At 46.9% G+C, this 24,806-nt stretch overlaps 2 long non-coding RNA genes across 3 annotated transcripts; one reads left to right on the forward strand and one right to left on the reverse strand.

The window, feature by feature from the left end:
- LOC138825925 (uncharacterized) lies at positions 1-23,700 on the forward strand. 2 transcript variants are annotated; one of them, XR_011371532.1, is made up of 4 exons: positions 1-75; positions 16,783-16,876; positions 22,497-22,608; positions 23,190-23,700. It is a non-coding gene; the product is annotated as an uncharacterized lncRNA (long non-coding RNA). The 2 variants fall into 2 exon arrangements; XR_011371531.1 differs by lacking the exon at positions 1-75 and adding an exon at positions 2,074-2,315.
- LOC138825689 (uncharacterized) lies at positions 7,232-7,853 on the reverse strand. Its single transcript, XR_011371491.1, has 2 exons — positions 7,656-7,853; positions 7,232-7,561 (listed from the first exon to the last, which is right to left on the reverse strand). It is a non-coding gene; the product is annotated as an uncharacterized lncRNA (long non-coding RNA).
- Positions 23,701-24,806: the final 1,106 nt, after the last annotated feature.

The raw sequence follows: 24,806 nt of genomic DNA on the forward strand, positions 1-24,806 counted from the left end.
AACTCACTTCAAAAGCAGCTGCACCGAGGGGGAGATTAAAGCCTTTGCCGCCTTCCAATCAAATGGGAGCCCGAGGTGATTGGAGGGTCAAGGGGATGTGACGCGTCCCGCGCCGCCGCCGCCGCCGCCGCCGCCGCCGCCGCCGCCGCCAGGACTCTCAGAGCTGGTTTTAATGGGCCAGATCCCTCTTCGCCGCCGCCCCCCGCACCCCTGACGGGTCCCCTCCCCTCGATTTCGCTCGGTGGACAAGATGGACATTTATTCTACGTTTGCCATCTACCGCCTTCCTCTTTTTTTCCCCCCTCTCCTCGTTGTTCCTCCTTCTCCTAGCTTGAAAACTGAAACCTTTGGCGGGTGGGGGGGTGAATGGGGTGGGGAGGGGGTGTGTTCGGGACAGATTTCCGGGGTATCCAGAAGGAAGGGGCGGGAGCGAGGATACCAGCAGGGCTGTCAACTTCAGGGGTTGCCCAAGGGTCGCTCGCATATCAAGTGTTCTTTTCAGTGATTGAGATCCCGCCCCGGCGCGGCCACCGGCGTTAGGGAAAGGTGGAGTGCGGGTATTCGAGGAAGTCCACCCGCACGCACGCCCGCCCGCTCTGATTTCCTGAGATTTCCACGGTGGAGAAACCAGAAGCTAGAAGCTAGGAGGGCCGCGGGTGGCGCGGCTCGACTCGGCGACGTGTGCCGGGCTCTCCGCCCTTCCTAGCCACGTGACGCTCCGGGATGCGCAGATTGGGGCTCCAGCGGGGGTCACATGTTTCCTCTGTTTCACACTCCTGCCCCCCTCCCATTCTTACTCTCCCCAGCCGCCTTCTCTTTTTCTCTCCCCCTCGTTCTTTGGGCATCTCCACCCCTCCATCAATTGTCAATGTGCCTCGACCGCAATCAATCAGTTATTTGTCAGCTCTTGTCAATCCACCCATGATTTATGTCAGCTTTTGTTGCTGATTACAAGGCGGGTGCGACTTGTAGGGAAAGAGAGAGAGAGAGGGAGAGAGAGACCGAGGAAGGAACCAGAGAAGGGGGAACGAGGAGCAGCCTCTTGGGATGGAGAGGGGCACTAAGGAAAAAAAAAAAAAAAGAATGAAAAGGGGGTGGGGGAGACGCTCGGCGTCGGGAAAAGGAACCGCGAGAGTGAAGTGCGCAGGTGCGCCCGGGGCGCTGACCGGGGCCAGGCCTGGCATCCGCGCCTCCTTTCTTGGTACTGGAGAGACAGCTACACCCTCTAAACTGGGGATTTGGTCGGCTGGGACCTCAGAGTTTGGGGCCATCGGGGTACCCCGAGACCGGAGGTGGTGGTGGTGGTGGTGGCAGCGACGTCTAATGGAGAATTCCCACTTCCTGACAACAATCCCCTTAGGGTCCGGTAGCCAGCAGATGTCAGGAGCCTGCCGTCCTCTTTAGTGCCCCGACCCCCAAGACTTCTTCCTAAGAGCCCCTACCTCTAAAGTAAACTGAGTCCTGATGGGATAACTCCCTTCGATGCTTTTCTTCTCACCCCACCCCATCACAGGGCTGAAAGGCTGCGGAGAAGAGGCCTGAAGGTGGGTGTGCGGGAGTAACGTTTTCAGGCTCTCCCTCCTCCTCCCTAGCCCTTCACTGCCCTCTGAAGCGCTCACCCAAAGCCTGAGGAGTCCGGGTTACTTGGGGCTGCTCGCTCGGATTTTAACGGAGCGCCAAGCTAGGACTAGGCTGCGCCGGGAGAGGAGAGCGAAGGCGCGAGGGAGGGAGGGGCGCCTGCCGGTGGGAACGCGGGTTCTCGTCGGGAAGCGGAGCGGGACGGCCGCGTTCCGCTGGGTCCGCACCGTCACCGGGGCTGTTCCGAGAGGGGAGGCGCTGTGTGTGCGACCGGGTACGGGGTCGGGGCGCACACAGTATATGCCTACGTTTGCGCCGCGGTGTGACTTCCCGGGAACCGGACTGAGGGTCACCTCCAGAAACTGGTAGAAACTAGCAGGGGGAGAGAAGGGGGGTTAGCGGAGGACACACCCCCTCCTTGGAAGGACTTGGAAGACTTTGGATCTCCCCTCCCCCCACTTTTCCGCCCGGCTCTTCTTTTGTTGTCAAGTCTTTTTGATAAATGGTGGGGCTGGAAGCCCGGAGCCCGTCTGTGCCCGCTCTGGGGTGCAGGGAGGGGGGCAAGCCTTGGAGGCCGGGTTCCTACCCGCACCTGGGAGCTAAACTGCGCGGTGTGTCTACGGGTCCGGTTTGGGACCGGTTCTGCGAGTGCTCACTCTTTTCCTCTAACCAGCCCACTCGCCTCCTTTTGGTCTCTCTGTCTCCCCACTCCGCATGGGTACCAAGAACTTTGTGGGGTGAGTTTTAGAATTTTCTCGTAGGCATTATTTTTCTGCGTTTTAATTTTATTCTCTCCCCCCTTTTAGGTTTGTAAACTTTATGAGATGGTAATTTGATTAAAGCTATTTTGGACAGCCGAGAAGAGGGGCAAGTGAGGTGGTTGGTGTGTGTTTGGGGCCGCTGTTTGTGTGTGTAAGAATACACCTACATTCAAGAGGGTGTGTAGTGTCTTTGTGCGACACAGAGAAAGGTAAGTCGGTGAGACAGAGCGTGGTCAGATAACAGGTAAGGTTATGAAGTTTTTCTGAGTGATCTTGGGAGAGTGGGTCCCGGATGCCAATTTCTGTGGATGGCAATCCTAAATTGTCTCTGTAGGGCAGCGTTTTTGAAGCCGCTTTTATCCTTCGGATGTTGGTGTCTGCTTGTGTCACACAACGCATGGCTGTCTAGGTGTCCATTTGGACCGGCTGCAGCGCTCCCAGCTTGGCGAGCTGGCCTTTGGGCAGCGTATCTCTAGGATAGGCCTGGGGTTGGGACCAGAGCTGGGAGAGGGGACGGGGGGGGGCGCGAGGCTGCCGGCTCTGGTATCCTTTCCAACCTTCTAGACAGGTCTTTTGGTGCTGTTCCCCCCCTCCCCCGGTCCTCTAATGGCAGTGGCTTTCTCCTTAGGCCTGGCAGTTCAGAGGATGCCCCCTCCCAAAGGGTCCAAAGCTTGAGGGAGCCAGGGAGTAAGTCCTGCACCTCTAAAAGTGGCTGCACACACTCGCCGGTCTATGCTGTGCTAACTAGGCGCAGGTCCTGGGCTGCACGCGATCGCTACGCTCAAAACCCAACTCCCGAAGGTCCGAGCGCACGGGGGCGCCTGGGGACCTGCGTGCCCCGAGCGTTTGGGAGGTGACAGCGGTCGAGCCTGCGCACCTCAGGCGGGAGGCCAAATCTCCCCCAAGGCCGAGGGGGCCCCGGAGGTGGGGGGGGTTATTAATTACTCCGCACTAGGCCTAATGCCTTCAACCTCCAACAGCGGTCAGTGTGGATGTCCTGCGGATTTTATTTGCACACAATGGAAATGATTTGTTTTCTCTAAAAAAAAGGAGTAGGCACTGCAGACATTCGAGGAGGGGATGGGGGGCAGGAGAAGGAAAGGGGAGAGCGAGAGAGAGCCAAGGAAAAAAGTTTGAAAATGCCTTGAACTATTCACTGTCGAGATGGCTAATCAGTATTGAGGCCGGAGGGCAGGCGGGCCGCCTTTCACCGCCGCTTCCCTTTCATCTTGGGCTCGGTGGAGGCGCTCAATTAAAAGCCTATCAGTTTGTAAGTAAATCAACGCCTATCAGAGTTGTCACATCAAACAAAACGATTATTATTGCAGCCCGCCTCCCCTATTAATCTCCCTCGAAGATAATCCGCCTGACAGGTCAAGCCCGGCGAGCTGGAAAGCCTGGCCCAGAGCACCCAAACAGTCCCGGAGTGGCGCCCGCCCCTAGGGGCCTCCCCATCCTTTATCCTATTCCTCCTTGTTGTCTCCGTGGAGGGGTGAGAGAAAGTGTGGTGAGGCCGCAGGACCCAGGCCCACACGACCCACTGAGAAATAGGGCCCAGACTCTAGGACAGCCTCCTGTGAGGGCTTCGTGGCTTCTCGGGATCTTGCAGGACCCAAGACCTGCCTTGGGGCCTTGGGGCCTCCCTATGGCCTATGTCCTTCTTGGCTCCCCTCTTGGAACTCTCCATTTCACCTCTTCACCATTTCTTCCCTTTATTTCCACTGCAGCATCTTTCTGGATTCTGTAACCCTGTTTTCATTTTCCCTTCCCCTTTTCCTACTTGTTCGAAATCATTTCCTATTTTCTCTCCCTCCTCTTGGTATAACCATCTGAACCACTTCATGTGGAGACACACTGTTAGCATCAGGGCATTCTCTGGGTCCGGGTTGTTGCTGCCGGTGCATACTAGCCTCAGGAGTGAGTAAGAGTCCCAGGATTTAATGACCAAGGACTCTTTAACTTCTACCCCCAAGCAGGGTGCTTAGAAGCACTGTGCCAGTGTAAGGGTTAAGTGCCTTTGGGGATAGGAAGGGGGAGATGGAGTTCAAGTCAGTTAGATGAGTGGATAGTGGCAAGCGCCCTGCTCTGGAATTAATATTTGGTCTTGGAATTTCACAGTTTGAATGTTGCCAGCATCATCATCCGTGTTGCCTAGGCTTTGCAAATATATGGAGGAGACCCAAAAGGCACTGCGATTTCAGCACTTAGTATGTGAAGGGGTGCCTAGTATTTCAAAGTAAATATATCCAGACAACTGCTTCCAAGGCTTTATTTGGTGCCCTGACAGCTGGGTGGAGTCTGGCTTCTGGACTAGAGCAAAAATCATGGCTTCTTCCCGGTGGCCTCAGGCTTGGCGCTTTGGTAAGTGTTAGAAATCAAGTGAGACCCGCCCTTTTTTTGAGCTCTTCTTTCAAATGCATAGGCCCAAGGCCAGATGGAGCCAGGATTGACGAGTAAAGTGTCTGAGAAGAAAGGAGTGCTCTTGGGACCCCAGGTCCTGCCACCTTAAACGCCAGGTTCAGTGCTCCACAGCTCTGTCACCGAACAAACATCTGAGAGAACACCAAAGGTATTGGCTACTGCATTGAACATTCAGGCCTCACCTTGCCGCAGCGACTACAGGGTCCTGGAATATCCCATTCCGTGTAGAGTATACCTCAGCTTGCTACATGCATTGAGATTCTGAGGAGGTGCCCCGGCAGACTCCCCACCCCAACACCTCTGTTTTTTCTTACATTCTGAGTAAGAGTATTTATTTCCAAACCCACAAATATTGCATTGATGCTCAGTTATCTGCCTGCCTGCTTTTCTTAAATGTCTTTTTCCATGGGTGTCAAGCTGAAGACATTTCAAGAGAAGTAGGCACCGCCTCCCCCAACTCCAGCTATAAGAAATAACCATGGTGTGGTTGCTTGAACATGTTGGGCCCAGCATGAGAACTAAATAAGGGCTCTAAAAAGACACTTGCTCTAGAAAATATCCAACCTAATTATATGCATATGCATCTAGAAATTAAAAAAAATTATATCCTTGTACAGATCTAGATATTCAGATGTGTTGTTACATGCCCTTGAAGCCAGAGCCATTCAGTGGTACACACTGGACAATTGAGCTGTTTGTATAATTTCTGTCTTCCTTGCACTTACACACGAATCTCGATATAGTAAATTCAACCTTGTCATTTTTAGGATAGGCAGGATTTCTCTGGCTGTCGTTTGGGCATTTATCCGAGTAAATCCAACTCGAGTGCATCTAGTAGGAAATGGCTCCTGGCTGGAATATACTTTAGAGTCATCTGCCCATGGGGAGGGGGAACAAGTTGCCTCCGTTCATGGGTGGTGGTGGGTCCAACCTCCAGATGGGCTAGATAAGCAGCATCCTAAGTGGACCACCTTCCCGCTGCCCAGCGGTGTCCAGCAGCACCCTGTTTCTGCTATCTTCTTATTGAACTTGCTGGCCCAAGTCCGCCCTCAGCGAAAACTGAAAGCAAATTCCGCAGCAGACATAGCCCAAACTTTCTTAGACACAAATATACATCAGATTTCGTGGCCACCAAAATCTGGGAGAACAAATCATTGTAGGGTCAGGCGGGGACCAGAAGGGCATTGGTGGCCTAGTCAGGACTGAGGCAAAACACTAGGGAAGGTACCTTCCTTTTCTTATTTCTCTCCAACTCTTTGGTCCCTGAGCGTAAGCAATTTTCTAACTGCTGCAAACACACCCGGCCTGGGTTTGTACACACCCCACTAGTGGCTAAAGTAGAGGCCGGCTTTGAAACAATTGTAGAAAGCTTGGGCCAGAAGCGTCCACTCTGTGGGGCTTCATAAAGTTTGGGACCAGTTTGCCTTCCTTGGGGAGGAATGATCAAGGAATCAGGCAGAGCTCTCTGGCTCAATTAATTCTCCGTTCTCACCCCGACTTAGCGATTAAATAACCTCAGGCGGCCAGAGCCGAAAACTTCCCGGCACTGTGTGGCGATCTGATCCGAGGCCTGGATGCAGAGATGGCCCTCTAGGCCATCCCTGGGCCCGCTGGGCCACAGCCCAACTTGCTTGCTCCTGAGGTGGACCTGTGCGGTTTGCACTACCACTTGGCTGTTCAGGGTCCCAAGGCTGATCCCCAACTCTCGGCAGTGGGCGCCTCCCCCGGAGCTGCGGATTTTTTCGGGGGGGGGGTCGCTCAATAAGGCCGCAAAGTACGCGCGCGGATTCGCGCAGGGCGACTGGCGGTCTCTCCGCAGGGCCTGTCGCTGGGCCGGCCGAGGCGGGTGAGTGATGAGGGCAGAGAAGGGCGCCCATAAATCGCGGGTGTCAGGGCGAAAAACTCTCTTTATTGTCTGCGTGATGGATGGGCCCGGGGACGAGACACCAAATACTTCGTATCGCCTTTAAATGGGAACACATTTTCCGCGGCCATAATTCATGTTTTTTAAATAGAAAGTTTGAAATGTTGCCTATATTTCACCGGCCCTGACATATTTATGAATCGCTCCCTGCATGCAAATATCATTATTTAAAGCGCCGGGGAGAGCGCGGGGGAGGGGAGGAGGCGCGGCCCCTGGGGCGCGGGGGTGGGTGGTGAACCGGGGAAATATAGGTGGAGGGGGGAGGCCATCTCCCCAAAGGGCAGATGGTTGGGCTCGCGGAAAAGCCGTATCTGGAAGCCGAGCGCGCCCTGGGGCTTCTCTTTCCGCCGGTCGGCGCTCGGCCGCCGGGGGAAGTTTGCGCTGTGTTGGAACGAAGGCGCGCGTACGTCTCCTAAGCCGGGACCAGGAGATATTTTGTGTCTCTCTCCAAGGCCCGAATCCAAGCTGAAGCATTTTTTTTTTCTAAGGAAGAAGTAAGAATTAAAAAAAAAAAAGAATTTAACAAACGCAATAACAATCCAAAGTGTTTTGTGTTCTTCGCCACTACATCGATTTTTTATTGATTTTCATTCTGCAAACCCTGGAATTGTGCGCACGCAGGCGGGGCGGCTGTCAGAACCCAGTCACCGCGCGCAGTGGGTGGGGGACAAGCCTTGGGGATCTCGCCCACATCTGCGTCCCGCATCCAACCAGCTCGCCACCTCCCAGGCATAACCGAGACTGCGCAAGACGCGGGGACACAACTGACGCGGCCGCCAGCTCCAGGGCCTCAGTCCCGCCCCTTCTTTCTCTAAGGTGCTTCGCAGGACTTCCAGGGTCCGTACCAGCCCTCTCCGATCCTGTCAATACGGTCGCTCTGTAAAAAAGCCGGGACACGTGCCGTCCGCCTCACCGCAAGCAGTGTTGCCCGGGAGGCGCCCACACCTGCGCCTTACTTGCTGAGACTTTACCTGTGCGGTCCCCAGTGACGCCGGCCGCCGCACGGATAACCCAGAAAGGGGGAGGAGGGCGGGAGATCAGCAAGATGCACAGACCCTGGGGCCTTCTCTACGGACCCGGTACTGGGGCCCCGGCCCAACCAGCTCCGGGAACTGAATTGTACGGACAGAGCGCTCAGGCGGGGACCGGGGAACCAGCCTTCTCTAAGAAGGGCGGGCACAGCAGTACTTCCGCTGGGGGTGGGACTGCGGGGCTGACGCGAAGGTCCCGCCCCCCCGCAATACCCGCCCCGCCTCTGTTTTCCAGGCTCCGCCCCGGCGCCCAGGCGACAGGGTCTGAAAGCCTCTGCTCCAGGCCCTGAGTTAGCCCGGATTGATTCGCAGGAGTAGGAGAGCCTTATTATTTCTTGAAATAATAAGCACAGCAGAACCTACACGCTGGCAACCCAGGCCCAAACTCGCAAGGAAGATTTGTTCAAACTTTGGTCATTTGGTGTCTGAGACTTGCCTGATTTAGAGGCTCTCAAACTTTCTCTGTGTCCTATTTGGCAGACAGGAATAAAATCCCTCTGTACAGGATCCTGAACTTGTCTTTCAGGAGTAGCAAAACACAAAGCTAGTACTCTGATTGTTTTGTGCCAGGTCCCATCAAGATCTTTGTATTAATTATGTCCTCAAAGCAACTCTGAGCAGGGGGCCAGCAGCTGAGACATAATAGTCTTAACTACTCAGAAGGTTGAGATCTGAAGATCGAGGTTCCAAGCCAGCTGGGACACACAAATCCAAGAGACACTTATCTCCAATTAAACACAAAAAGCCAGAAGTGGAGGTGTGGCTCAAGTAGTAGAGCATCAGCCTTGAGCAGAAAAGCTAAGGGACAAAAAGCCCAGGCCCTGAGTTCAAGCTCTTCTACCAGAAAGAAACAACAAAAAAAGCAATAGCTGTCTGATACAGCTACAAAGAATGCCCTGTTTTATAGATAAAGAAATCAAGACAAGGAGAGAAGAAATCCACCTTGCTTATTTACATCCTGTCTATTTCCTCATCTCTTCTCTCCTTTTGATCTCCAACATTCCTAGGGGAGTCTTGCAAGGTCTTCTCTGTTGAGGATAAGATAGGCCTGTTAACCAAATCACTTGAAACGGAGGCCAGTTCTGAGAGGAAGGAGGTCACTTACAAAGAAAGCAAGATGTATAAATAGCATGGGCTCCATTTAGCCGCTGGCCAGCTACCAACCTACCATGAAAAGTACATCATTTAACATACTGGTTGTTCCTCTGTCACCCCAGTGAAAGCCAAAGGGCTCCAGATCCTGATTCTCTTCTGCTCAAAAGTGTTAGGGTTCTTTCCCACTGTTCTTAGGCCTTAGATAGGCCTGCACCCCATGGCCAGCAGGTCTTGACTTGCTTGTCTGCCTTGGTCTTCTACTCCCCCTCATTCTGAGCTCCTGCTGTCTATGGCTTTCTCAGGTATATCTTGTTCCTTCTCATTTCAAGAGCTTTGCTAATGTCTTTTTCCTTCTATGGGGGAATAACCAGCCGTAATGTGTAGTTTAAATGGTAGAATACCAGCCTTGAGTAAAAAAGCCAAGCAAAATCTTGAGGTCCTGAGTTCAGGCTCCAGTACTGGTTTGCATATGTGTATGTGTGCACCCATGTGCATGCACACGCACAGAGGTAAAATGGAATGGCCTTCTATTCTTTTCATCCATCAAATCTTGGTTATTTTTTCAGGACTTAGCTTCTACATCTCTTCCATGTCCCCTCCCATCTCCTGTAACTCCATTTTCTGCTGAGTCTATCCTCCACTGGATGGTCAACACTTAGGAGGCAGGAAAGGGTGCTGTTCCTTGAAAGGAATGAAACACATTCACACATATTTAATCAACTGTGCGACATGAATGGAATATTACATGGGGAGGGGTTCACTGTACCTGTACATGGGTGGGCTGCCCAAAAATATTCTGTATGGTCTCATATCCCCATTTTTTTTTTGTCATTTGTAGAGCCTGAATTCTGGGCTTGGGCACTGTCCCTCAGCTCTTCAACTCAAGGCTAGCACTCTACCACTTGAGCCACAGTGCCACTTCTAGCTTTTTCTGCTTTTGTGGTGCTGAGGAATGGAACCCAGGGCCTCATGCATGCAAGACAAGCACTCTACCACTGAGCCACCTATCCAGCCCATCCCCAGTTGCTTTAAATTCAGAGAGAGAGAACACAAATCTCAGGTGAAAATAATGGTTATTTTGAGTCTCTCTATTGTAAATATCAAATAAATTGAGCCCAAGGGAGATTGGAGAAAGAGAATGATCTATTGATTTAGAGTCATTTAATCAGGATTTCAAATTGCAGAATGTGGATATGGAACTAGGCTTCCAAACGCTGGAATTACAGGTATGCCTCACTATGTGCAGGAAGTTGGCTAATTTCCATCACTCTCCTTTATGCCATTCTCATCCTTCTCATATAAACAACACGCATATCTATGGCAGCTATTGTCATCCTTTTATTCATATTTCCTGTATAGCTGGGAAGACAGTTGCATACCACCATATTCAGCTTGTATTAGTTGAGATATTTTGAACATTTTCCCCTTTAGGCTGGCCACAAACTGTGATCCTCCAGACTTCCATCTCCTAAGAAGCTAAGATTACAGGTGTGAGCCACTTCAGTAGGTGCAAATTGAATTTGTTTTCCCTCACATTCTGTTTTCCTGTTCCTGTCTCCTCTATGGAAAAACCTTCAAGACCGTCCATGCTTTTCCAGCTTCTAATCTTGCAATGACCAAATCTGATATTAGAATTTAGATATGGTGTCTAATATTCCCATTCCTTAACTGAACTGTGGTACCAGGTTCAATAAGTAGTGTCAGTTTTCTTCTTTCCCAACTATGCTTCATTTGGCCATGCAACCCAAACGTGTCAAATAACTACAAGTAGCAAAGCAAAAGGAGCATTTAGAAATACTCTTGTTTTTATGGTCAGCATGTTGATGCAGATGGCTGGACCCCTCCTGTCCTCTCTTTCTTCCTTCTTCCATAAACTTGGATCTAACTTCTAGAACTGTGGAAGCCATTTTACAGCATGAGGACAAGTCCAAGAGAACAAATGACAGAACTTAATCCTGATGTCCATTGAGATATGGAACCTTCATTGACCACTGTCATCCAAAAATCAGTCCCTATTTAAGTTGGGAATTGGTAAACTTTAACCTTCTTTTCTCTTTAACAAATATTTCTTTCTTTTTTTTTTTTTTTTTTGGTCCGGTGGTGGGGCCTGAACTCTGGGCCTGGGCGCTGTCCCTCAGCTATTCAGCTCAAGGCTAGCGCTCTACCACTTGTGAGCCACAGCACCACTTCCGGCTTTTTTTTTCTGCTTATGTGGTGCTGAGGAATCGAACTCAGGGCCTCATGCATGCAAGGCAAGCGCTCTGCCACTGAGCCACCTTCCCAGCCCTTTAGCAAATATTTCTAGTGGTGTCACACCATGGGAATACTACCTACTGTGGGCCAAATCCTGTTCAGACTTTCCGTCAAGGGTAGTTTTTGAAATAGGCTCAGAAACAGGGAAACATTCTTATGATTTTGGTATTTTTGAATAGCCAAGTTATTCAGAGTTAGTTGTAGTACTTCCTTTAACTCTTAGCGCTATAGCAAACTGTGATATAGTAAGATTAGATTGGTCTCCATTTCTGGAACCAATAGTTACTTCCTATCTGTTTCCAAGTGTGGGTCTCCAGTCTTCTGACTCTGGGAACTTCTTGATAGCCTTCTGATAGATTCCTTTTCTGCTTAAGTTGTCCAGAACTAGTTTCTGTCACTCATCACCAACAGTATCAACTGATTTTCATAGTCTGTTTGGCTCATTGAGTGGCTTCTAAACAGGCCTGATGGTGATTATTTCTAAGTGTGTGCCTGTGGCCTCCAATGTTGGCACCAGTGTGAAGCTCCAAAATCAGACGGCATAGCGGAGTGCCTCCAACTCAGCCAGGTAATGATTTCAAGGGGAAAAAAAAGTTAAATTCAGCACACAGGACCAGTCTTGGCAACATTGAGTGAGAGAATCACCCTGCACAGTTTTACTGAATGTCCACTGTGTCCTGGACACAGTTAGGTTAGCTTTACGACATTGCCACATTCACCAGGGAGGCAAGAATTAGTAGCCCCATCTGCGCTTTGAGAGTGTACAGAATTTCTGCTTCTACTTTCTAGTTCTCCCACCTACAACCTCAATAGCACTCAATATGTCTGATTAAGGTTTCTAAGGCATCAATGAGCATTGTCAAGATTGACCATCTTAGGTGACAATCAATTCAGATTCTTCCCAGGAGAGCTTAAGAGCTTAAATAACTGGTACCTTGGAATCTCCATTAAATGTTTGTGGAATGCAATCAGTAGCAGATCCCTGGGAAGGTGGAAACCTGGAGCACTTGAAGTCTTAAATGAGCAGGGTGGTGTCATCAGGGAAGAGATACCAAGCTTTCCCTCTGCACTGGATTGCACCTGTACCAACCTCTGACCTTGGCCAAGATGTTTCATGCCTGTGGGTGCAATGCTTTTTCTTTTTCCTGCCTCTATCACTATTTTTATTTCCTTTTTTTTAAAAAAAATACTTACTTTATTGTTATTATAAAGGTGATAAACAGAGGGATTACAATTACATGAGTTAGGTAATGGATACATTTCCTTTCATACAGTGTCTTCCTTACTTTTCCCAAGGCATTAGTTAAGGGTACAAATGATGTCATTTCCTATTCCCCAAGATGTTCTTCTATGAACATCAGCAATATTCAATAAATCCTGTGTGGATAGGGCTGGGAAGGTGGCTCAGTGGTAGAGCGCTTGCCTTGCATGCATGAGGCCCTGGTTCGATTCCTCAGCACCACATAAGCAAAAAGAAAAAAAGCCAGAAGTGGTGCTGTGGCTCAAGTGGTAGAGCGCTAGCCTTGAGCTAAAGAGCTGAGGGACAGCGTCCAGGCCCAGAGTTCAGGCCCCATGACCGGACCCAAAAATAAATAAATAAATAAATACTGTGTGGACATGTATTTAAAGATGTTCTCTTTCTCAACTGAACCCCCTGTCTTCAGCCTTCAGAGATTTTCTTCTACCACAGTTTCTTTGGATGTGTTCATCAAGTTTCACTTGAAGAGTCAAAGGCCTTGCCATATTCTCAAACTCCCTGCCTGCTTCTTCAGAAGACAAGGGGAGCTTTTGCTACCCATTGGTGGGTGACCAGAAACCTCCAACAGAAGTAAAAGGGGATGGGAGGGAGGGAGGAATAAGAAGTGACAGCTGTCACCTGAGGAGTTGGCTGAGGTGCGGAGGGTAGGGCTATCAGGCTGGGAAGGGGATTCCAAGCTGCGATGGGGGTGGGTTCTGGTGGAGACCAGCCTTGCCACAGAATTAGCAGTATGTTCCTCCCCCTTACCTCTTAATGCCAATTAATCTCTAGGCACTGTCAATGAATTCTCCCTTTGAAATAAGCTTCATAAGTACGTTCAGAATGAATAGGTGACCTACTTCTCGTGAAATGTAGTGTGCAAGGAATTATCAAACACCCCAAAATGAAGCCACGGGGACCAAATGTAGATTAGCCCCAAATGTCACCAGGGTAAAGAAGTAGGGAGAAGCTAGGAAGGATGGTACCATTCCACCCTTTCCAGCATGTTTCTACCCCAGACCCTCTCCCTTCCCTAAAAAAAGCTTCCTAAAGTGAAGGTGTCCCCCCTGGAACCACCTTCCCAGACACTGCTGTGGTTGGACCCTGCATTGTTCCAAACCTTCAGGAACGACTCCTTTTTGATCCTAATGCATTTCCGATGCCATAACTTCCCTCCTTCAATCTTCCTACCACCAAAGCTTGCTTTCCATTGCCTGATCTCTCTTCTGACACTACCATACCCACCTCACTCCAGTCTTTGCATATAGGAATCCCTTCTGAGCCATCCCCTTCAGGACTCAAAATCCCTTTCCTCCATCAGAGTAGAACATGGTACTTCAGCATGGTGGGTTCTGGGGTCCAACTGCTTGGTTCCAAAAAACAGCTCTTGACTACTTCATTTACGAGGAGTATGGGCTAGAGAAAGGGACTTAACTTCCCTGAAGTTTCTATTTCATCCTTTGCAAAATGTATGTAATAATGTGGTCCTTGGGGAAATGGAATGAGACAGTGTTTGTGTCTTGCACATAGGCAATGCTCATAGAGTGAGATTCTTAGGCCTGGGTGAACTCTGAGGAGCTGGGTCTGCAAAGTTCCCCTGTACAGTGCTGCCACCCTAGGGTTTTGAATTGTGAATCTTTTAATTCTTCCTGGCTGCTTTGAAATAGCCCTGGCCGCTCTAAAACTGGATCAGATCTTAGACATACAGTGGTTCCAGTGGAAGGTGAGGCACAAAAGACAGTACATGACATAGTTGAATGAGGAAGGATGGAGGAGAGTAGTATTGGAGAAGGAGATGGAAATTATTGAACAATGGGAAATACATCCAAGGGGAAAACATGGCTTTGGTGATCTGAACAATGAAGAATTCAGGCAGGTGATGAGTGGCTTTCAAAACTAGATGAACACAAAGCTGGTTCACAATGGAAGTCCTAGCTACTCAGGAGGCTAAGATGTTAAGATCAAGGTTTGAAGCAAGCCTAGGCAGACAAATCTAAGAGACTCTTTTTATCTCCACTTAACCATCAAAAAGCTAGAAGTGAAGAGCACTGTGATTCACCCCTGTAATCCTAGGTACTCAGGAGTCTGAGACCTGAGGATTGCAGTTTGAAGCCAGCCTGGGCAGGAAAGCCTATGAGATTCTTATCTCCAATTAGCCAACAAAAAGCCAGAAGTGGAACTCAAGTAGTAAGAGTGCTAGCTTTGAGCACTAGAGCTCAGTGCTTAGGCTCTAAGTTTAAACCCCAGGACTGGCGTGTGTACACACACAAAGTTGGAAGTGGAAGTGTGGCTCAAATGGTAGAGTGCCAGCCTTGAGTGAAAAAGTCAAGTAAGAGTGTAAAGTCCTGGGTTCAAGTCCCAATACTGGCATCAAAACAACAACCCCTAGAAGGACAATAAGGACAAGTATTTCAGGGACCTCAACTTCTTCAGCTCCCCGGATCTGTGTCTTGGGAGAAAGAAAAACAATGTGACTCTTGGGAAGAATCAGGGTTCATGTGGTTCTTGTTCAACTTTTAGTATACTGTGTCCTTGGAATGAGATATTACATAGACTGGCCACCTGGTCTCACCAAGTGACCAAACACTGTGGACTGTTCTCAGCCTTGGGCATAATGGAACATGTCTTCAGAATATTAGAGACAATGCAGGCCCTAAGAGGAATCTTATTTATATGAAGCAAAGAATGAAGCCTGTAAATCTAAGTCTGAGTATGCAGTGGTTAGTGATCCTGGGTTTGGGGACAGTCCTCATCAGGAGAAGGCCCTGATGAAGGCTGTGGCAATTGTGGGGCCCTTCACTACTGCTCCTGGTGAAGCAGGCCACACTCCTCCCAGTCTATAATATCAGATCCTATTGTCCAGAGTATAGCAGCCAGGACTGACCTAGATCATGATGTTCTGGTGGCTGGTTGTAGTTCCAAAGGGATAGATTCAAACAATAAATTCTGGCTTGTGAAGAGCACCTGGGGCTCACAAGGCTTTGTCAAAATGACCAGGGACAGAAACAACCACTGTGGAATTGCCACCACAGCCGGCCCTCCCAAGGGGTGAGCTGATGGAGAGGATTTAAAAGTCAGCATGTCGGGAGGAATTTTGTCATTAAACTGACCAAACCTTTACTGTGTAAGACAAAGAGCTTGGACCCCTTGAGGATCCAAGTTGTGATTTGAATTCTGTGACATTTTTACAAGGGTAAAATGTTACCACTACTTTAACTCCTGTTATAAACAGCTTTATGATGTTGAAGACTTGTTGCTCAATTCTGTCTTGAATTTTCATTTTATAAAAAGATGTAGAAAGCTTTCTTTATGTTTTAAGAATAATAATAATGTTTTAAGAATAATTTTAGTTCCATATATAGAAAAAGACAGTGCTCATAATGGCTATTATTATTATTATTATTATTCTGTGCTCTTTTGTTTTAAATCTCTAAATCCTATTGGGTGCTAGTCATCTGGCACTTAATTGTCTACTAATTGATGGTATCTTTTATTCACTATTTAAATTCTTACTGTTTAACTTTGCATGTGTGTGAGTGTATGTGTTAACTTCCCAATTAGATCTTAAGCTCCTCCAGGCCTGAACCAGATGCTTTCTTTATATTCTCAACATAGACTAGCTAGGTAAAACTAGGTGCTAATTAATGAGCACTTAATAAAATGAGTAATAAAATACCCACCATCTGCACAGTCCTGTTTCAACCAGGATCTACTTTAATGCTCAAAACAGTTCTTTAAGGTCTACAGTTAGGCCCATTTTACAGATGACGAAAACAAGTTCCCAGAAAGGAATCTGCCAACGTACCAAAATTCAAACCTCCTTTATCTTTCAGAAATTCTAAGCCACGTGTTGGTGGCTTATTCCTATACTCAGGAGGCTGAAATCTGAGGTTCATGGTTTGAAGCCAGACTGGACAGGAAAGTCAGTGAGATTCTGATCTCTAATTAACCACTAAAAAGCCAGAAGTGGGGCTCTGGCTTAAGTGGTAGAGTGCTAGTCTTGAGGAAAGAAACAAAAGAGCCCAGGGACAGCTCCCAGGCCTTGAGTTCAAGACCCAGGACTGATGTGCATATGTGTGTATGTTTGCACACACCCACACCCACACACAATTCCTGCAATGCTGCTTCCTGTGCTTCAATGCCCAAGATGCATGTTCCTGGCTGAGCCAGTTCAGCAATTCTGTCATCTCTAACGTTCTTTCCATGTGCTCATGGAAAGGGATGCTGGAGATATAACATTAAATTTACAAAGCTGATTATGAAAGAGCAGGGGCATGCACACAGTCACAAGGAGTACCTGCCACCTCCCAAACTGGCTGCTAGTGCATCTGTAGGACCACTTGTCCCCTCAGTGGGCAGGGCTTTGTAGCTTTAACTTTCATTTTGCTCATTCAGTTTCTACTACAAACATTTATTGTTTTCTTTTCTTTTTAATAACTAGGAAGCAAAGAATACAAGTTTGGTTTGCTTGCTTTCTTACAGAGAGGATGGCATAGCCCTCCCAGTTGTCTTTTGCTGAAGAAATGTTCCTGAATCAAGACAACCTCTTGCCTCTCTCCCTTGCCTCCCTCTCCAGGTAGGAAGAGAGCCATCCCTGGCACTTATGAGTCACAGGTTTGAAATGCAGGGGTGGGGTGGTGAGGGAGAAGTGATGGGTGTGAGGTGGGAATTTGGGGCTTCTTTTATCCCCTGCATCTCAAAGGCTGACAGGCTCTTGAGGGGTGGAAATGACTGGTAATTAGAGAACCTTCTCTGAGGCACACACTAAAGACACACTTCACAGTCTCTGTGACCTCTGCAGCCCGGTGAGGCTTTGTTATGTAGATGCTCTTAATTGGGTGAATCACTGCAAACAGCCAGGAAAGAGCACACTGGCTGTGCTTCTGAGAGTTTTCCTAACCAAGGACTCTAACTCAGGGAGGAATGTTAAGAAAGGGTAATACAAAGCAGGTGCATTTGGTTAAAGTACATCATATTCAAGTCTGTAATGATACCAGTGAGCCCCTTTTGTCAATTTATGCTGATATATATGTATCACACACACTCTTTTTTTGTTTGTTTGTTTTTTTGTTTTTTTGCATGTGTCGGTCCCTAGAGCTTGAACTCAGAGCTTAGGTGCTATCCCAGAGCTTTTTGATCAAAGCTATTGCATGCTTCTGGCGGGGATGACATTGAAAGGTAGTGGTCTGGTCTGATCTCAGCCTCTTGAGTAGCTAGGATAACAGCTGTGAGATACCAGCCTCTGGTTCTATTATTGTTGTTGTTATTATTATTGTTATTATTATTATTTTGTCAGTCATGGGGCTTGAGCTTTGGGCCTGGGTGCTGTCCCTCAACTCTTCAGATCAAGGCTAGTGCTCTACTACTTGAGCCACAGTTCCATTTCTGGTTTTCTGGATGGTTTCGAGATAAGAGTCTCACGGACTTTCCTGCCTGGGCTGGCTTTGAACCATGATCCTCAGATCTCAGCCTCCCGAGTACCTAGGATTACAAGCATGAGCTACCAGCGCTTGGCTATTATTATTTTTTAAATAAAGGAATTTTGGGGTACTTGGTAGCAAAGGTTTCTGAGTAATTCCACCCTATCCATAGAAGTGGGAACTGGTCCTCATTATTTGGGGAAATCAGCATAGTGAGCTTTAGGAAGGATTGTGGTAAGCTATGGCTCTTTATCTCTGCTTCTTTCCCAGCCTATTGATCTTCTATGCTGGATAAAGCTGGGAAGACTTTGGAATATAAACTAGGTTCCCTACATTCAAGAGCTGGCTAGCTTGTTGGGAAGTAAGGAACAGATATTAGTGTACATAGTGCCACTAAGTAGAAGACAACAATGCTGGGCACATGGAGGCAGCATTAGCGTGGGGTTACGGACTCTGGAGCAGTCACTGGTAGCTGGGCCATTATGAAGACGTGTCCACTTGGAAAGCAGGACTTGGGAAGTGTTCTTTGGAGAGGAGGGAGTTCTAGGATATGGAGAAAACATGAACAAAGACACTGGATCTAGAGATTTGACCCTAGTACCCTGAGGCCCACTTAACTGTCAGAGAAGCAGAGTGTAGTGTGGGAATGACTCAGTGTTCTCTAATGTGCTGCTATTGCCCCTGGGTGTCCCATCTGCTGCGTCCCCTAAGGGAGATCACAATGTGAGAGACTTAAATCTGTCCCAAGCAGATTATCACCCTACTTCTATTTTGGAGAATGGTGCCATCTTGGCTCTTCTTTCCTCTGCCCCCAAACAGTCATTATGTCAAGGCAACTGGGCTTCCATGTCTTTGAAGTCAATCTTTTATATCTCCACTGCTGCTTCTTCCCCCAAGCCTCAGTATTTGCCATGGGGGTCATAGGATGGGACATGCTGCTAGGGCCCAGAAGGACATTTCCTAGATCCTCCGCACATCTTCCCCACACAGCCTAGTCTTTCTCGGAAACATAAGTGCAGTCACTTTACACAGCTCTTACCGTCTGTCCCCTGCCTACTTCTTTTTGCTGTCTGTCTTGTTAAAGTTATCCCCAAGCCCATGTATAGTCCTGACTTGGCCTTAAGTAGCACTGGACAGAGTTGGCTACTCTTTTTTCCTTTTAGTTCTTAACATTTTACTCATAAAATGTCAACTTATGAAAAAATGGAAAGAATAAGACAATGAACACCCCACCCTTTACCCAGACTTACCAACTCTTAACAACTTTGATATATTGGCTCTCTGCCCCTCTTTTTTCTTTTTCTCTCATTTTTTTGTCTTTGAACTATTTTAAATCTGTACACATCTTTAGCTGTACATGTTACCCCTATTTTTTCCGGCTTGTATCTCCAAAGGCAAAGGGTATTCTTTTTTTTTTTTTCTCCTATCATCTCTTTCCAGTTACTAAGAGTCTATTTTGCATGAACACTGAACTTAATAAGACTTTTTCTGCATTGGTTGAATCAATTATATCATTTTTCTCACTTAATCTTTTTTACAAGCATATACTAATAGTACACTATGAGAGGTTTCATTATGATATTTCCATACATGCATTTATTATACTTCCATCATATTCATTACCTCCATTACTTTCTTATCTCCCTTCCCCCTCCTCTTTTAATCTTTCCAGCAATTTTAAAATGAGTTTAATTATACCTCATACTTGCATATAATGTACTTCAATTCCTTTGAAAGCCCTTTATTCGCCTATTTTATTTGCTTAGTTTTGTAGTACTAGGAATTGAACCCAGGGCCTGTGCATACCAGCCAAAGGTTCTGTCCCTGAGCTGTATTTCTCTTACGAAATCACAATACAGTCAACACAACTAAAAACAGAACTATTAATTCAGTATTAGCAATAATATCAAATAGTTCACATCTAAATGTTCCCAGTTGTCTCTATACAGTCCTTTAAGCTAATTTCTCTCCCACTTCCAGTGCCAATAAAGGCTCATGTCTAGCCTTGGTTGTCTTGTTTTTTTTAGCCCATTTTATCTAGGTCTTTCCAGACCTTTCCCTCATGATACTGACCTTTTGAGCAATCTAGCCAAGATGTCTTATAAAACATTCTACTTTCTGGATTTGTCTGTTTCTTCCCAAGTAGATTCTAGTTAAACATGTTCAGGCAAAAATAGTATGCAGAGGGGGTGATGGGAGGGTTACTTTCATTGAATTCCATCAGCCCATAGTGTCAATCAAGTTGTCTCTCCTTGCAGGTGCTAAGTGTAAGCTCATGATCTTTAATATATGGGTCATTGTGGAACACTCCAGATCCAAACTCTAGTATTACAAAATCAGAAAGACCTTAGGTCTTCAAAAGCTATGTACATATGACCATATAAGATGATGCTAAGTGAAATGAACTCCAGGATAGGGACACAAGAGGTTTTATCTTTGTTGCTGTTGTTTTTAAATGTACTTATAATGTACTGTGTGTTTTTTATTGTTTCTTTTGTATGTTCTTCCCCTATGGTATAACCCCTGTTGTCACTGTATTTGGTTCCAGTGCCCTGCATCTTGTATATATATATTTTTCTAATTTGGGGAGGGGAAGGGAAATAACAATATGCTGAATAAGGATACAGGTTGACCCATTGTAACAATGAGATGTACAAGACACTATGTTGAAAATGAACTTTACAGCTTCAGGGTGGGGAGAGAAGTTGGGGAGGTGGGGAGGGAAGGGATGGTAGGGGAAAAACAAAGGAGGGGGTAAAATGCTTGATGGGAAATGTACTCATTACCTTACTCATGTAACTGTGACCCCTTTGTACAGTATCTTTACAATAAAAATATATATTAAAAAAGGAAGACCTTAGGTCTGCTATTTTGCATTTGAAGAAAGTTTAGTTAGAAGTTCATCATGGACATCAACTAGTTAATGACAAGGCTAAGTATTGAACCCAGGACTCCTGGGCCAGGGTACTAGTGACTACAAGGCTGTCAGGCCCTTCATCTGGGCCTCAACCTCATACACTGGTATTTTTCAGATACGGCCTTATTTTTAGCCCAAGACAGCCTTGAACACAGTCTTCAGTCTTCCTACCTATGGTTTCCTATAGTTGGGATGACAGGCATGTACCACAAAGCCCAACAAAACCTCTTGTGAAAAATCATATTAAGTGAAGTAAGCCAGACCCAAAGAAACATAGGCTTCATGGTTTCCCTCGTTTGTAAAAATTAGTGTATTTCTAGGATAGTTCTAGCAGAGGATAGGACCATATAAAATGATGCTAATCAAAATGAATTCCAAGATATGGAAATAAGAGGTTTTTAAAAATGTACTGTGAAACTGTTTCTTTTTATTTTTTCCCTTTGGTTTATCTTCTGTTGTCGCTGTTTTTGATTTTGGTAACCTGTGTCTTGTATATACATTATATATATATATATGTGCACACACATATATGTATGTTTATCTGATTTGAGGAAGTGAAGGGGAATAACAAAATGGTGAGACAAAGGACAAAGGGTGAACCAATACAACAGCGATACTCACAGGACACTATGTTGGAAATGAACTTAACAACTTGGGAGGTAGGGAAGTCGACAAGGAGGAAGTGGGAGAAAACAAGGGAGGGGGTAACACTGTTCAACAAGTACTCATTATCTTACTTATGTAACTGTAACCCCTCTGTATGTCACCTTGACAATAACATTAAATTAAATTAAAAAAGAGACATAAAGAGAGGGAAAACTAGAGACACCGAGAATTAGTAATAATAATAATTAGAATAGTAAATAATAATAAACCAGCATTTGGGAATAAATTCTAATGGTATTCAGTATACTTATTTTCTTTTTTGTGCTGGTATTGGGGCTTGAACCCAGGTGTTGTCCCTTATATTTTTTTTTTCTCAAGGTAAGGACTCTACCACTTGGAGCTAAGAGTTTCATGGAATTTCCTCTCCAGGCTGGCTTTGAACTACAATTTTCAGATTTCAGTCTCCTAAGTATCTAGGGTTACAGGCATGCCTGTATCCCATGCCTGGCTTCAAATATACATAAAAAATCCAGGTTTGTGTGTTTCTTTTGGGTCCAGTCGTGGGGGTCTGAACTCTGGGCTTGGGCGCTGTCCCTCAGCTCTTCAGCTCAAGGCTAGCACTCTACCACTTGAGCCATAGCGCCACTTTCGGCTTTTTTTTTTTTTTTTCTGCTTATGTGGTGCTGAGGAATCAAACCCAGGGCCTCAAGCATGCAAGGCAAGCGCTCTACCACTGAGCCACCTTCCCAGCCCTCCAGTTTGTTTTGAATGGGAGCTATTGGGAGTAATTTGGAGCACAGATCATCTTGAGCCTCTCTCATAGATGCAAACACTTGGGAAGGGGGCCTGAAACCTCTTCTTTTCCTGCATTTCCTAAACTCCCTCCTTTAGGCTCAGAGGAATTAGCTACTGCAACAAAGAACATTTTATTTGCAGATACTTAGTTTTTTCTTTTTAATTGAAGTCCAAATCTGGTGGTCTGAGCTTAGGGCTGGGGAATGATTAATTTCAGCAGCCATCCTCACCTGTTCAGGAGCTGGACTTGAAAGAAATAAGGCCAGACTGAAGAGACACTTGGCCAAGAATAGGTAGGAATTTCAAAGAATCCTTAGAGAACCAGCCCTTTTCCTTGTCTCAGCTGATAAAGCACAGTAGAAGATTTAAGGAATCAGTTCCTGTTTGGCTGGTTCTGGCTGACCCTGTCATCAACTCTCTTGATTGGAAATAAACAGGATCTTCCTTTTTGTCCCCAGGAATGTGATGGAGGAAGGACTCTAAGGGAAAAGGTCTCTTTTGCCAAAGAATAACAACAAGAAGGATGACAGTTGGAGTACAATGCTGCCCTCTTCATGCAGGGTGATAAGGGTATTGACCTTTCTCTCTTGTTGACTGCTACAACTCTAGAGCCCAAAGACCTAGGATATCCAGCCCAGGTTCAACTTCCTGCTCAGTGAGCCGCATGACTGTGTTTGTACAACTTAGGCCATGCGCCTCCATGGGTTCAGAAACGAGGCCACAGTCACAGCACTTCTTGTCCATACTGGATTGCAAATGTCCGAGGGAAAGTTTGCTGTCTCTCTAGTACATATGCCTGCGCATTGGAACAGTAGAATAAAATGGTACAGGATAGGGAAAGCTTGCAGCTCTTGTCCAGTTGGATGTGGAAATGGGGTAGGGGACACAGGAAGAATCAGGAACCCTCCTTGTCCTCAGTACTCCTGGGATGGGTTAGACTCATCTTGAATTTAAAGGGATTGTTTGCCCATCTTCCAGGCTGACCACCTCCTATCTCATTGTTCCCTTGGGCTTTTCCCCAAGAAAGGAGGGCCATATTACTCAAAGAATACTGGTTTTATTATTTCTATTTAATTTTCCTTTTTGTACAAGATGATGGAGGAAGTAGAAGGATAACTTCTCACTTCCTCTTTTTTCCTTCTGTTTTGCAGCTCAACCTCCACCAGCTGACAGGAGCAGACAGAAGCAAATCCAGTTTGTTTCAGCTGATATCCTCTTCCAACTTTATTCTGAAAACTATTATGCCTGAGTTGGAGTGTTTGTGTCCCCCCAAATTCATCTGTTAAAATTCCAGACTCTTGGACTGGGAAGGTGGCTCAGTGGTAGAGTGCTTGCTTTGCATGCATGAAGCCCTGGGTGCGATTCCTCAGCACCACATAAGCAGAAAAGGCTGGAAGTAACGCTGTCTCAAGTGGTAGAGCTCTGGGCTGAAGAGCTGAGGGACAGCGCCCAGGTGGAGTTCAGGCCCTATGGCTGAACTTTTTTGAGAGGTGATTAGGTCAGAGTAGTGGAGCCCTCATAAATGGGATTTGTGGCCCACCTTGTACCTTTCTCCATGTGACGGCACATTGAGAAAGCAGCTGACTATCAATCAGAAAATGAACTCTTACCACCCAGAGAATCTGTTATCATCTTGATCTTGGATGTCTCAACATCGTGAACTGTGAGAAATAAAATTTTGGTTACTTATAAACTACTAAGTTAATGGTATTTTGTTATAGAAGTCAGAACTATCTAAGACAACTATTCTGCTCAAGAACTTCTAGTGGCTACTGTTTATATCTACCTTGCAGGTGCTAGAGCCCACCTCAGTCTGAGCTACCCTGAGCTTTATTTTTTGTGATTTCCCACATGTTCCTTGCTCATACAGTTACCTGGCCTCCTTGATATATTCAGCAGAGATAGGATGGGCTGGGGAGGCAGTTCCAGGCAAAACTAAAAGAAATGGGAGAGAAGGCTGGAGGGTGGAGGACTCATGGGATTATCTTGAGGTACACCCTGGAGATTCTGAGCTGTTGTTTATTAATTAAGTGGGAAATTTTAGGTAGAGTCAAACTAAGATTTTGGAATGGTCACCTAGGGCTAAGTAGAGGAGGGAACAGTGAGACATTCTAGAAGGATATGTGTGGGGGTGAGGAGATCTCTGTCCACCTTGGAGACCTTGTTAGATAATGTCTACACGACAGTCTCTCTTTGAACAGTCTCTCTTCCATGTGGAACAGGGGCAGGAGAGACAGTCTCCAGCTATCCCTCCCAGGGGTGAGTTCTCTGATTTCATCTTTACAGTTTCTCTGCTTTCCACCAGTCCCCTTCTGGGCAGAGCCCTTTGAGAAAGGCCTTGTGAGAGGTGCCTGAGAGGACAGAGAGTCAGGAAGGTCAGGCCACAGGCTCCACTTCCTCCTTTCAGGCAGGAAAGGCAGACACAGTTCATCTAGCAGAGAAGGCCAAAGGAGGGGAGTGAGGAGCAGGATTGCAGGCCTTGGAAAGGCTCCCTTTGATCTCTAGAGGGTAAGCTTTCTTTTTTGCCTGTTTTCAGCATTTCCTGGAACCCCCAAAATAAACATAGACCAGCCTACATTTTCACAGCTGTACTTGGCTACATCCACTTGTCCAGGCAAGTCAGCTCTGAGGATTGATGCTGCTGCCACCCAGGGCCCATCTAGCCTTGTGACAGGACCAGGATCATCTGAGAGACAACAAGGACAAAATGCTTGACCACAAACATAACTCTTGTTGTCAGCTGCACAACTGGGGGCTTCTAAGTGCTA

This window comes from Dipodomys merriami, unplaced genomic scaffold (genome assembly GCF_024711535.1).
Source record: "Dipodomys merriami isolate MVZ:Mamm:240054 unplaced genomic scaffold, mDipMer1.0.p SCAF_14, whole genome shotgun sequence".
NCBI lineage: Eukaryota > Metazoa > Chordata > Mammalia > Rodentia > Heteromyidae > Dipodomys > Dipodomys merriami.